At 33.9% G+C, this 10,065-nt stretch overlaps 1 long non-coding RNA gene across 1 annotated transcript; it reads right to left on the reverse strand.

Annotated features, from left to right (window-relative positions):
- Positions 1–2,631: 2,631 nt before the first annotated feature.
- Positions 2,632–9,522, reverse strand: LOC121417980. The gene is made up of 5 exons (XR_005970414.1): positions 9,352–9,522; positions 8,703–9,030; positions 8,042–8,210; positions 3,388–3,496; positions 2,632–2,927 (listed from the first exon to the last, which is right to left on the reverse strand). It is a non-coding gene; the product is annotated as an uncharacterized LOC121417980 (long non-coding RNA).
- Between the last annotated feature and the right edge of the window lie 543 nt (positions 9,523–10,065).

A 10,065-nucleotide genomic window follows, 5' to 3' on the forward strand; every position in this document is an offset into this window, starting at 1 on the left:
AAAATATGGTCATGAATATCAATACATTATTTCACCTATAAAACCTATCAAGAGTAATAACAAAGACAGGCTTATATATTGATTTGACTCATATATCATTTGCATTCCATTGCTATCAGTCAGCTTTGGGGTCAAATTATCAATTTTTAGATTTGATAGAAAAAGAAAGTGGAAGGCCTATTCTACAGTGTATCTGTGGAGAAAATTCTGTGTTGTAAATTTAAGTTTAGTCCCAAGATATAAAAAGATATTAAAAGCAAGGACACATAGCCGTACGAGTCGCAAGGAAAAAAATACTATTCGAGAGGAAATACATGGATGGTAAACTTAATTGAAGTTTGCATTGTCGCATCAATGAAAAGACACTTTGGATGAATGCCAATGATAATGACTTAATAACCACTACAGATTGAGCATGAATTCAACAAGCATTATTGTACATTGAATGACCATCAAGTAACAAAATGTCTTAACCTTAAATGGCCCGGGGAAGGGGGAGGGTGGAGTGCAGATTCCCCTAAACATTATGCACACTATGTTTGTGATGCAAAAGGCATCTGCAACATCATTGATAACCTATTTTTTTTAGTCTTGTGTGACTTCTGAGACAAAATTGGCAACAGGGTTCTAAAGTCACCTCTTTTGAAAGTGCATGGCAGAACCAAAATTGCTTAATATATTGATTTTAATGTACAAATCTAATGCAAATTGTGTTTCTGGCCAAATTCACAAATTGGATTTGATGTAGAAATTCAATCAAATTTTGTGTTGTAAAGTAAAATCTATACACAGGTTTGCTTAATACAGTATATTTTGAAATATATTTTAGGCCATTTATAATTGATGAAGTATACATGACAAATTCCTTGAAAAAAAAAGAATTCAAAGAAAGAGGTACAAAATTTTGATGGTTAATTTGGATGACCTAAGCTAAGTTCTTGATTTACCTGACCACAATACACAAGTACTACACAAGCTTAGAAACTATAGTGTTAGGTCTGTTCCATATGACTGGTTTGAAAATCAGCTTTTGATCACAAACAGTTTACTCCTTTTTATTAATGTTAAATCTGATACTATGCCTATAACATGCAGTGTCCAGTATTTGGGCTTCTGTTGTTCTTTATTTACATTAATGACATTATTAATTCCTCTAAAATATCAAAAATAATTCTATTTCTATATGTTACTAATATAATTTTCCCGCATAATGTAATTTGATACTGAAATTTATTTGTTGCTTATACGCCTACACAATAAACACATACTATTTCTAATTAGATTTTTAAACAAACAATATTAAAAATAAATATGTTCATATTATAAAATTTCTCTACATATAAATGATGAAAATTGGACAGAAAATAAAAATATTCATGGCAAAATATGCATATTACGCCCTAAATTCAGGGGGGGGGGGGTGTTTGTGTCAAAGGAGAATCCAACCCAAATTAAAATGTTGTGTTCAGAGGAAAAAGAAAATTCAGACATAAAGATAAAGATGAAGATGAAAGTTTGAAAAATATCAGATAAACAATAAGAAAGTTATGAATTTTTAAATATTGTAAAAAGCTGTAATTACTATAGATATGGAGACTTCAAACTGTCATCAAACTGCAATATAAATGCAAGTATCAAATTTTCTTCTTAAAACAGCCATAACTTCTGTAAAGCTTGTCTGAGTTCTTTCAATCTTTCACCATTCTCATTATCTAATTTTCCTATCTCTCACACATCACTTTATGACCAAGGTTGAATTCCCCTTCAACAATTCTACGACAAGTAGATCCAGGGTAAAAAAACAGAGATAAAACACAGTAGGTGAAAACTCTGGAAAACCTTTGGATCCACTTTTGCAGAATAATCGAAACAAAGAAACAGAAATAAAAATATCAAGATAAAGTTGAAAAGTAAACTTCACAAATAGCTACTAGGCCTTGAAACCACACCATTTAACATGAAGTTCTTATGAAGCTTAACCCTAAGAGTTGGGGAGGCCTAAAAGCCCTCCTTGACATTTTGTGCATTAAATCCATAATGTGAAAATTCTGCGCTAAACAAAGAAATAGCATTTTTAAGGCTTCACTAACAGATTGACAGTTAAATTATAATTTCATGCATACATGTAAATTACAATAATCAAGAAAAATTAATTTCAGCATTTTAAAACAATCAAATGTACAATTTTCTTGAGTACATCATGGGTGACATGATCAACTGCAAACATCTTGGAGGAGGAGCAGTCTTGCCAACCTCCTAAATCATCTCATTAGGCATAAGTCTCACAATACTTGAGGCGAGTTCACCCCCAAAAGAGTCAATAAAAATAAAAAAAAAGAGTTCGGGATAATCCCTTAGGGTCTAATGTAAATTGTAATACAATGAATCAAACTTTAGCTGGTGAGCTAAAAAAGTAGCCCTCCCCCCAAAAAATGGTTATTAATTTTACTCTGGAATATTTGCAACTCATTTCCAAACTTATGTACAAATTAATGTCTTGACTCCTAGCGAGTATGCCTTTTCGAGTTCATAATTAAGATACAGTGAACCGTTAGCAAAGTGATGATAGCTTGGACCTGCTCTACTGAATTACAAAAAAATCATTATAAAATCCATTTCAAAATGAGTAGAAAATGGTGTTTGCTCCTCTACATACCTGAGCCTTTTAACACAAATGTTTGATTATGTTATGCCAATATAAAACAACCATCCTGATTGGCTCCTGGTGCATGCAAAAATGATCTTGATTGGACGTTGCAATATGCAACTGATTGCAAACATTTGTGTTATGGATCCCTTATGAAAGCAAAAACACTGACATTCCATGTAGAGGATGATTGTATCCTTCTCTGATGTAGACTATCTCTCTTATCCATGCTTGGAAGATGAATAACATCAGATAGGGGGTGTATCCATGAGTCACATGACTGTAGATCTAAATTGAAAGAACAAAATAATATCTCAGCACATTGCTTTTTCAAAATACATTCATCATACTGTGAAACATGGACAGAGGAAATAAATCAAAGAATTGAATCAGAACTTTTGAACAGATTTTGATTGGATGGGTTTGCACCATTACATGTACATGCTCATTGTAAAGAATTTTTAACTTAAGAGAATGAGAGAATATTTGTTCACATGTTACAATTGTTGGGTCCAAGGTCATAAAATTGACACAAACTTCTGTAATTTATTTTCAAGGCCCACCCCCCAAAAAAAGAAAAGAAAGAGGCAAATACATTATGTTTATTTGTGTCATTTAATACATTTTTCTCAACAACATAACAAAATGTCATGTCAAGTGGTAGGTATTCCAGCCTGTTGGTTGTATAGTAGGTTGTGGAATTGTCACAAGAACAAATAAGATGCATGCTCTTGACTTACATTATGATTCAACTAGTGCTTTCACAGCCTTCACTGTCTCCTTAATCTCTGCTGTACTCCTAAGCCTTTGGAGGTCAGAATCCATTCATCTCTCTTCTGGCACTCCTCCCTGATAGCAAAAATTACAGAATATAAAGGGTATTCAGTGAGATGATCAATGATAATATGCGAGGAATATCATAAATGCTTTCGTAACATGGAGCCACTATATGCAATTAACCGTAATAGAAAGGTTGCCTCTTAGAAATAGGTCTTGTAACAAAAAGCTTTTATGATTGAGCATATAGTTGATTGCATTTGATGACAGCCCTATGATCAAACAATGCTTTTTTGTTATAGGGCACTGATTAGAAAAGAAGGAAAATTCTCAATAAAATGTGATTCTTTTTGCACTGGCACAAAATAACTTGCAATGGAAGGAATTATTACTTTTGGAAGTAACATGTCATACCCACAAGAGAGTAAAGTAAAAATATATGTGACATCAATTATAGTTTTTGTTTACTTGCAGTGACAGGGGATAAGAATGGTATTATGAACAGAATAAATCATAAACATAAAACTGCAATTGATGTGCATCACTGGAATTGGACAGGTAAAAAACCCCAGTGAAATGATTACTTGGTTGTTCATTATCACACTAAACTTCATTGGACAAGTTATGGGAAAATAGTACATTAACATCTGGCAATATTTCATCATCATCATTAGCAGAACCACCATCATCAACATTAGCAGACCATCATCATCACTATTATTTTCATTACCATCATCATCACCATTGCCAATATCTTCATCATGATAATCGCAAACTATACTCTGATGACTATCAATGAGTACAGATTTGCCACGTACGATATATCAGGTATATCTTGCCTATCCAGCACTGAGACCAATTTCCATGTCATCTAATAAGGAGACATACTTAGATGAATATTTTGGAAAGATTAATGAATAGTTGCTAGCTTTGGAACACCGAATTTTAGTAACAAATGAAAGAATTGAAAATAATTCAGCACTTATTTTATCTGTGACTTTTCAAGCAAAAGAAACAGAAGTATTGGCCACAAACGCCACTCTACAATAAGAAAAGTGAGTTGAAGGAGAAACACTGGAAACCCCAAGCAGGAAACCTTATTTCTTGGGAATCCAAGAAATTGGACAGAGGGAGGAACACATGAAGGAAACTTTGAACAAATTTCTCATAGAGAAACTGAAGTTACAGGGTGATCTGTTAAAAGGATTTGAGTATCAACAAGCTCATCATACTTTATCCACAAACCATGCCCCATCAAGGACAGGTTTCTCAGATTCACCGACAAGTCAACAAAAGTAATGAATGTTAAATTGCTTCAAGGGACCTGTATGTACATTACAGAAGATTTACTGAAAAGATCAAGAGAGGAAAGCGAAAGCTCCTGCACTGAAAGCAGCAAGAAGGACAAGAAAAACTCGCTTAGTAACGTAATTGAAGGCTGAGCTGGCGAAACATTTGCTGGCAAATGGGTTCCATGCAAGGACAAAGAGAAGCTCATCAAAATTCAATATTTACTTCCCAGTTAGTGTTAAGAGCAGGAACAACTAGAGTTATTCCATGTTATTATTCAGATTTTAAAGAGTTCTAAATCCAATATTATATTATAGGTCAGGTCACTTCAATATGGCCAGGGATATATACATGTATCTGACTATAAATCTTATTGATAAGGATTTAGACATATGGAATATTAAAGAAACCATATACATATCTGTGCCACTTCTCTTTTTCAAGAACTAGTTACACACCAGATGGTATCCTGAACTTTGTTGTACAGTGAAGCAGATCAACAACAAAGATCTATATTCCAATATACCAGGTCATACATAAAATGGGGGAACTGTACCATGATGTAATTACAGCTGCAGAACAGCCAGACATTGTCATTGTTGACACCGATAATAAATCAGTTGATTTGGAAGTCAACTGTACAATTTCAGCCTAACATAAAAAATATTAGGAGGAAATGTGAGAAATTTCAAACATTCAGGAAAATGGCTTCTCATAAGTCTTGAGGAGTTTGTTGTTCTGTTAAACCTTGAAAATACTTCCTACTCATATCTAAGATTACCATCTTAATATCATATGTAATCTGCAGTGGAAGAGCTGAAAAAGCTGGAATCTATATTCCAATATACCAGGTCATACATAAAATGGGGGAACTGTACCATGATGTAATTACAGCTGCAGAACAGCCAGACATTGTCATTGTTGACACCGATAATAAATCAGTTGATTTGGAAGTCAACTGTACAATTTCAGCCTAACATAAAAAATATTAGGAGGAAATGTGAGAAATTTCAAACATTCAGGAAAATGGCTTCTCATAAGTCTTGAGGAGTTTGTTGTTCTGTTAAACCTTGAAAATACTTCCTACTCATATCTAAGATTACCATCTTAATATCATATGTAATCTGCAGTGGAAGAGCTGAACCACCATGGGTGAAACCTGCACTGCTGTATCCATAAACATGATACCGATAATTCATAATTCATTGTAGGGTCTATTATGAACACAACAAATGCTTCTGTTACTACACCAATGTCCCTGATGCTATTGATAGACAAATTGTTAATTTCTGAAATTTCATTGTTTTTACTTGACAACTATTACTTGTCAAGGTCCACTTGGACCTTGTTATAAATGTCCTTTATTTTCTTAACTCAACAAGCATGCTGCCTTTTATCAATCTTAAGGTATTATTCATGAATCAGTTATAACATTCTGATAATATTAATTGAGTACTACAAAAAGATAAGTTTTCTCTTTACAACATAATTTTCCTTGTCCCGTTGAAAATGTTATAAATTGACAATTTGAAAGTTATGTTATAATAGCTTGCAAATATTGTTATTTAATAATGTAATCTTATCCCTTTTTCCACTAAATCAAATTCAGCAGTTTCCAATTGCCTTTCCTTTTTCCTTTGTCTTAAAAAAAAGGTCAGCTCTTCTTGAAATTCAATTTTGATCTTTTTTTGGATTGTATTTCTAATGTTTCTTATATATTTGTTGTTTTAAGTGTATGCCATTTTGATTTATGTATTCATTCTTTGTAAATATTCTACATATTGATTTTTATCTCAGGGCCCTCAAGGACAGCAGTTTGTTAACTGATGAGGCCACACTGATTAAATAAAACTGAAAATAAAAATAAATACCCATGTGCAATTCTAAAATGGTTATTTTAGGGGTACAAAATATAGATTCATAACCACTATCCATTGCTTAATTACATTTATCAACACAATTTCATATTTTCATTATTCAGTTGTATAAGTAAATATTATATCTACATACCTGGCTGTACCAATAATTTTTTTTAATATGTTTCAAATCAAGATCATTTTACCACTGTTTACCAAGTTTGATACATAATTCTTTTAGTGTTAGTATGACTTCCTGGGGATTTCCATTATGTAATTCATCTTTTCATTATGGTCATTTTATTTTTCGTTTAACTTTCTTTTAGTCTCACATTTTTTAAGTGATTGATGTAATAAATGTATTTCAGGTATATTTTCACAATCATATTTTCACTGATTATTATGCATGAGTTATTGTGATAATTTTCATGTTTGAGGAGGAATAAATGAAATATAATTTTTTTTTATTACAAATACATGTGTATGTACACCTATTAGCTTTCTAATTACACAGAAGGTCTCCATGTTATTAATTGTTAATATTCTGGTATTTAATCAGTAAAGTATATTTGATGGGGGGGGGGGATCAAGGAAATACATGCAAAGTGGATTGAACTGCTAGGTGGTTTCAGATATTTTAGAAGAAAAAGTTTGAAGCTGAAGTTAAAATATAAAATCATACCTTCATTATCACTTGATCACTCTGCAATAGAATTCAAATAATTTTTTTCTTATTTGATCAAACCTACGATGAAGAGAGGTTACCAGAAATTTATTAACAGTTCATACAAAGATGGAGAGAATATACGCTAAGACCAGGAAGGGGGGGGGGAGCATATTCAATACATTTAATTGTTCAGTTTAATTTGATCCCATTTGCTCAGCTGCAAACTGCATATTACTGATTTTTTTAATAGAATATGTAGTTGCTCAGATGCAAATTGTATTTTCTAATGTTTTAACTATGTATGATTTTGAAATGAATGATCAATAGAGATTAATACAAAAATAAATTACCATTGCCATCATCACCATTACCACTATCATCATCATCATCAAAATTTTTGTGATTATCATCATCATCTTCAACACCATCATCATCAGCGATCACCTTCATCAACATCATCATCATCATCATCAACACCATCATCATCAGTGATCACCTTCATCAACATCATCAACACCATCATCAGCAGTGGTCACCTTCATCAACATCATCATCCTCACTCGTCATTATCATCATCATCATCATCATCAACACCATCATCAGCAGTGGTCACCTTCATCAACATCATCATCCTCACTGTCATCATCATCATCAACATCATCATCACTGTCATCATCATCATCATCATCATCCCCATGGTCATCATTATTAGCAATATCAGATCATGAACATGACTATTATGTTATCATCACCAAAATCTCAGTCATTACCCACCACTGCCCTTCATTTGTTTCTACTACTCACTAATGATTCATTTCACTGGATTGAGTGGATTCACCAGAGCACCAAACACCTCCAGCCAAGTCTTTACCCTCAAGACACTCTTCTCAGTACTAGTGAAGAAGTATTTTCCATTTTTGACAATCATGAAGCAGATGGTCATGCCCAGTCAAAAGGTACCAACAACTCTTTGCTGTGAAGAAAGCAATGAAGGTCAAGAGACCAAAACCAAAAAATAATAAATAAAAAATTTACACTATCTAAAAATAATAAGTGGAATGCCTCTGGAAGTCTTGCCTGCATTTTCTTCTCTGAAAACCAAACCCCTAAATTATAGCATCAAAATGTAAAAAGCACCGAAGATTTTAGAAGAAGCAAGTTATACTGACGCAAATAGGGCTAAATATGTAGGTATTCATGTGAGACATCCTAGGCCCCCATGGACTGATGTTTTTCATTATGGATCATGCACCTAAACACTAAAATGTGTAGGATACAGCAAGAGCCGAAAATACCTATTTAGCAATGACCTATTTAGGCACAGGTGACATCAACATTCTGCAAAATAGTAGACTGACCTATTATAAACTTGATACAAAATACCCAAATCACAATTACAAGGTGTAAAGGAAGACCTGCCCATATCATTCCAAAGTGCAAGAGAAGGCTACAGCTAAATACTTACTTGTAAATGATCTCCCAGGCAGAGGACACATCAGCAACAACCTGGATGGTGATGATGAAGACTTCCTCTTTGATGTTGATACTATAGTCCAGGGGCCCATTTCATGAAGAGTTACAACTTTTGTAACATTGCCATCATGGCAACTACCATGGTAACATGGCTCAGTAGCTAATCACAATAAAGGTTTCCATGGTAGTTGCCATAATGGCAGAGATACAGTATAGTTTTTAGTCTTTATGAAACAGGCCCCCTGATGAAGGAACTTCATGGTCTCCACCAGGAATACATGCAGCTGTAGATTCCCCTCCAACTTGTGAAACTCCTGCACCTGTTTACATGACCATGTAAGAGAGAAAAAAAATTGTCATATGTGCAAAATCTTACAAAAGCTACAGTATGCTGATTAATAAAATTGCCAAGCCTCTTTCAAAATAAGCACAACCTTGCATGCTTGGATGAAATGTATATCATCATGAGAGGTATGTTTCAATGCTGACAACAGGACATGTAATCTTACTCTGCTAAGCTGGCAAGACAAAAGTATTTAATTTTTCAGGCAAGAAAAGACCAGAAATTGTGAATTTTAGTAGCCCAACCCTGAAAGACCATAGCATGTGTAATAAGGCAATTGATGCACTTGACTTCTTACCAGTCTGATCCAATGAAATCTGCTTCTTGTCGATCCAGTGTCCAAACCTGATGATGGAGTCCTCACAGTCGAGGTGACAAGCGGGATCCAGTCATGTTGATATCTCTAAATTCATGTATACACCGTACAATGCATTCCTGTATCTTTACATGGAATTGCATGACACATACCTGCAAGTTGAGAGCAAAAAAAAAAGATTAAGCTGACCAATGGTAGGTGAGGGATACAGTGGGACGGACAGCCTAAGAGAACACACCCTGGGCTTGAATGATGGTTTTAAGCCATCGATATACACAGGCAAGGGAATTCTCACCCAACAACAGAGCAGCAAAAAAAGAAACAATTTGTCAACACATTTGGCATGGTCATATTGTATGTTGACAAGGTTCGTAGTACATGTAGGTCTATCTGGGCAGTCCTATCAACCAGCACGAAGGTAATTTACTGGCATTTTTTACATGAAGTAAACCCTACAGAGCATGATGACTTGTACAGAGAAAAGATTCTTGACCAACTGCTGAAAAGTGATAGTGGAGCTCAAAGCTTACCAATGCAGAAGGTTTGGTAAGAATTTAACTTTCCATACATGTACTTAAATAATTTACTTCAGTTTTGTTTTACTGCTGCACTCACTGTCATGTCTTCTCATAGTTGCGATCTCAAAAATTTAGAACGACTATCCTCTACAAAGAGGACACACTCAATAAAACAACA

The sequence above is a fragment of the Lytechinus variegatus genome, chromosome 7 (genome assembly GCF_018143015.1).
Source record: "Lytechinus variegatus isolate NC3 chromosome 7, Lvar_3.0, whole genome shotgun sequence".
NCBI lineage: Eukaryota > Metazoa > Echinodermata > Echinoidea > Temnopleuroida > Toxopneustidae > Lytechinus > Lytechinus variegatus.